Here is a 5,022-nt window from a genome sequence, read left to right on the forward strand (position 1 = left end):
ATTGATGTGACAATAATTGGCGCATATTTAGCCCCCGAATTAGCGTTGTTTCCATGCTTTTTAGTGCTTATTTGGGTCATTTCTTATCTTTAGTTCATTATTTTGCATATTCTTTGAGATTTTGATCCCTTGGTAGGAAAGGAGTAAGAATCTTGCATTTTCATGGCAAAACGAGACTAAATTGACCGAATTCAATGACCAAGCATCAAGGAGAGACAAGATTAGAAGGCCTTTGTACATATCATAGTAGAAGAGCAATGTTGAGGAAAGATCCTTGAGTCCCCAAGGAAATCCCCAAGGAATTTATGAAGAAAAGGGAAGAAAAGAAGAAGTTACTATCTTTGATCGACAATCCGAGCGGATTGTCGCAATCCGCCCGTCCAGCCCCGCACAATCCGAGCGTCCGTGCCTGAATCCGCTCGGATTCCCCTCAACAATCCGTCCGGATTCCTCGAATCCGCTCGGATTCCACCGGCCAAATCCGGCCGTCCCGACCTTATTCCGCCCGGATTTCTTCACAAAGACGGATTGTCTTCTTCAAGCTACGAAAAGAGAAGCCCTTCTCTCGAAAAATACCGGGTCCTCCTTGCTCAACTTAAAAAGTGTAATTACTAGTTTAGCCCTTAGTTAACCCTAATGCATCCTCCCTAATTTTCACTATAAATACCCCATTAGGCTAATTAGAGGAGCATGTTCTTCTTATCAATAATTAGTGTAGTTAATATCAATCAAATCTCTCTTCAATATTGTAATCAAGTATTAATCAAGTTTTAATCCAAGTTTTAGTTCTTTAATCTCTCTTTTGTTCATCCTTTATTTTGGGTAATTGGAGATTATTTGGGTTATTATTGGGAGATTGACAACCTCTCAATCTAGCATTCAAGTACTTCTATTATTCTTGCTTTATTATTGGAATCATTAGTAGGTATAATCTCTTAATCCCTTTTTAATTATTGTTAATTACTTTCATTTATTCATCATGTTTCATATTGTTAGTATGATTGACAACCTTGCTAGCATGATCAGCATGATAATGAGTGAGTAGTCTCTTAGCTAGGGTTAATGGGTGATTAGGGGAAACCAACATGGGGAATGATTCATGCTTAAATTAATATGCTTTCATGTTTTATTTGCTTGCTTGTTTTGATCTCAACTCATGCACATGTTATATTTGATGAAATGCTAAGCCTATGAATCCTTGCATTTACTATCATCTCCTATCCTTTCAATGAGACTTGTAAGACATAACCCAACTCGAGTCTCATTAGACCATGCATGTTGTTGAGTAGGGAAGATTAAGTCGACTTGTAGGTGTTGTACAATCTAATCGATTCGGCTCCGGGACCCAAACTTTCCTAGGATTGTAAGATATAACCCAACTCAATCCATCACAACAATAATTGCTTGCTTATAATTTGAGAACATGTTCGTATGATCATATCCCATGAATCCCCTGTGACCCCATGACACCCTAGTGCCTTTAATCAATTGTTTACACCCCTTTTTATTCATCTTGCTTGTTTATTTTCATTGTTATTCTAGTTTAGTAACCTTCTACATCAACCCAATTTGTGACACCCCTTAGACACCACTAGTTACAATAGAAATCTCATTTCAACTCCCGTCCCTTGGGATCCGACCTTTACTTGCCTCTTTACTAATTGTAGAGTTGCTTGTTAAGCTATAAATTGTGTTTTGATTCGACCGTGACCAACGACCACATCTTAATTTGTGAACACTTAGCGGAATCGCATCAAAAAATGGCGCCGTTGCCGGGGACGGTGTTTGTTTGACTTAGATTTCCTTTTTGTTATTAGTTGTGTCTTTCTTCACCTTGAGGAAGTAAAACTCCTCAAGGTTTGTTCTAATTGTTTTTGAGTTGTTTGATATTTTGCATGTCTAGAAGGTTACAAAGTGATTTGTTACCTTTTGACCGTGAAATCGAAAGAACCTTGACGAACAATAGGAGACTTGTTAGGAGGAATTTGAGAGGTGTTGGTGAAGTTGTTCAACCTACTAGTGAGTTTGTCAATCCTTTCGCAATAGAAGGAGAAGAAAACCCATTACACAATACCCCACAAAATCCACCTACAATGCCAAAATTTTCGTCACACTCCGTACCCACCGAGGAGAATCTACCAAATGGTACTCTTACACCGCAACATCTCACCGGAAATTTTATTGCCAAGTCCGCCTTCATCCAACTAGTTGAGAGGAGCCAATTTGGGGGGATGCCTAGTGAGGACCCTCATTCTCATATGGAAACCTTTTGCGATTATTGTGATGCTATCTCTCAAACGGACGTGACTCAAGACCAAATTAGATGGGTCTTATTTCCTTTTTCCTTAATCGGCACCGCAAAGCAATGGTTGAAGGGCCTTGATAAGGCCACCGTTGGAATAGATTCTTGGAAGAAGTTGGCTCTAGCTTTCTACAAAAAATTCTACCCACCGGAAAAGACCAACATGCTAAGAGCTCAAATTACGGGTTTTAAGCAAAGGGATGAAGAGTCTTTGTATGAAGCTTGGGAGCGGTTCAAGGGAATTTGTCGCTCATGTCCTCACCATGGACTTAGCGAATGGTTTTTGGTGCAACAATTTTGGAATGGTTTATATGAAGATTCTAGGAACATTCTCAATATGGGATCGAATGGGATGTTCACCGAGGTTGATGACAACCAAACTTGGAGCAAAATTGAAGAGATGGCAATCCACAATTCACAATATAGTAGGCCTCGCAAGGCTACTAGAGGAGGAAAGTATGAAGTGGACGCCGTTACTCAATTAGGTGCCCAACTAAGCTCCCATATCGATACAATCAACTTGAAGTTTGAACAAGCTATGGCTAGACTTGAGGAAAACTCAAAATCATCGAAGCATCATGTCAATGCCATGACGGCATCCTCATCAATCCCAAGTGGGATATGTGAGAATTGTGGAACTTTGGGTCATGACCCAAGTGAGTGTAGGGGAACAACCGAACAAGTGAATGCTTTCCAAGCATATAAAAGTGGTACCCCTTATTCAAATTTTTACAATGAAAATACCAAGTTCCATCCAAATCTCTCATACAAAAGCCAAAATGTTCAAAACCCTCAAACAACATACACTCCACCACCCATGAGAAACCAAAATCAAAGACCCTTTTACAATCAAAACCAAGGTTACCAAAATCAAAATCCATACAATCACCAAAATGACCAAGGTTTTGATGTCCAAAAAGCGGTCCTCCAAATGCAAAAGAATCAACAAGAATTTTTCACCCAAATGCAAAAAGATAGCCAAGCAAAGGAAACCACCATCAACAACATTCTAGCTCACACCAAGATGTTGGAAACACAATTGACTCAACTAGCATCTTCAAGCTCACAAAGACAAAAGGGGCAATTACCACCTCAAAGTAATCCCCCTAGACATGAAACGGTTAGTGCCATTCACTTGAGAAGTGGTACAAGGTATGAAGCACCAAAGAAGCAAGTTGAGGATGAAGTTGTGAAAGCTAGTGGAAAGGAAGAAATTGTGCAAAACTCCAAAGATGGAGAATCATCAAAAGAAGAAAGTTCAAAGAAAAATGAAGACAAGGCCAAAGAGAAGGAGCCCATTGTGATTAGACTTCCTTTTCCAAGTCGTCAAGCCAAGCCCAAATTTGATGATCAACTTGGAAAATTCATGGAAATTGTGAAGAATTTAGAAGTCTCAATTCCTTTCACGGAATTAATCAATCACGTTCCGGCCTATGCAAAGTACATGAAAGATATCCTCACAAAGAAGAAGTCGATCCGGAAACTTGAGACTATCGCCTTCACTAAGGTGAGTAGTGCAATACTTCAAGAGAGTTCACCTCCAAAGTTAAAGGATCCGGGAAGCTTCTCAATACCGTGTACCATTGGCGACACGACGATCAACAAAGCCTTATGTGATCTAGGGGCTAGTGTGAGTGTCATGCCGTACTCGGTGAGTAAAAGGTTGGGGATGGGAGAGCTTAAATGCACCAACATCACACTCCAAATGGCCGATAGATCGACGAAGACACCGTTAGGGATATGGGAAGATGGTCCCGTGCGAATTGGGAAGTTTTTCATCCCGGTGGACTTTGTCATTGTTGATATGGAGGAAGATTCCAACATTCCAATCATCCTAGGAAGACCTTTCCTACACACCGCCGGTGCGGTGATTGATGTGAAACATGGAGAGCTCACTCTAGAAGTGGGAGATGAAAGCATAACTTTTAATCTTGACAAGACTATGAGAGCTCCTCGTTTGCATGAGCCATGTTTCATGATTGATCATTATAGCCGAAAAGATGAAAGGAAGAAATCAGAACTCCAATGGAGGAAGAAAATTGAAGATGCTCCATTCAAAGAGCAAGTGAATAGTAACAAGGAGAGCTTGCAAAGCTCATCAAAATCAACCAAGGAAGAAGAGGATGGCCTCATTGGCCAAGAGAAGAAATTGGGAGAGTTGTCTCCATCTAAGCAAGAGATTTTCAATGATCAACTCAATGAAGTTTGTGGTCTTTGGGACGACGAATTTGAAGGGATTTTTAATCCCTACATTGGACATGCCATCGATCATGATCAACAACAAGGGCCACGGTCTATTGAGGACCTCTACCATGATAATGAACAAGCTTTTGATTACTTCTTCAAGGTGTTGAGCAACATCAACAACACCTTGAACATGCCCCCTTGACATCTCATCAAGAATGAGAGTTTGGTGGAGTCCTCCCTCAACCACCACTTGTAAATATTTCTAACTTCCTAACTTACATTTCAATTCTTGTATTGCATTTTTGTCATCTTTGGATTTTTAGTTACTTTGATCAAAATAATTGTCATGTAAGAGAGAAGTGAGGGAGGGACTAACAACTTCAAATTGATGTGTAGTGCTTTACCTTAGTGTGGGGATGGCAATTGCCTAGGCTATCCATGCCTTAGTAGTGCCCCCACAATGAAGAACACAAGACTTGAAGAAAGAATGGAAGAATGATAAAGGGAATGCGCTGTGCACGGGTGGAACTGAA

General features: G+C 40.3%; 1 non-coding gene across 1 annotated transcript; it reads right to left on the reverse strand.

The window, feature by feature from the left end:
• Window positions 1-2,465: 2,465 nt before the first annotated feature.
• On the reverse strand, window positions 2,466-2,572 carry LOC141644445 (small nucleolar RNA R71). Its single transcript, XR_012544063.1, has one exon. It is a non-coding gene; the product is annotated as a small nucleolar RNA R71 (small nucleolar RNA).
• Window positions 2,573-5,022: the final 2,450 nt, after the last annotated feature.

The sequence above is a fragment of the Silene latifolia genome, chromosome 2 (assembly GCF_048544455.1).
Source record: "Silene latifolia isolate original U9 population chromosome 2, ASM4854445v1, whole genome shotgun sequence".
NCBI classification, from domain to species: Eukaryota; Viridiplantae; Streptophyta; class Magnoliopsida; order Caryophyllales; family Caryophyllaceae; genus Silene; species Silene latifolia.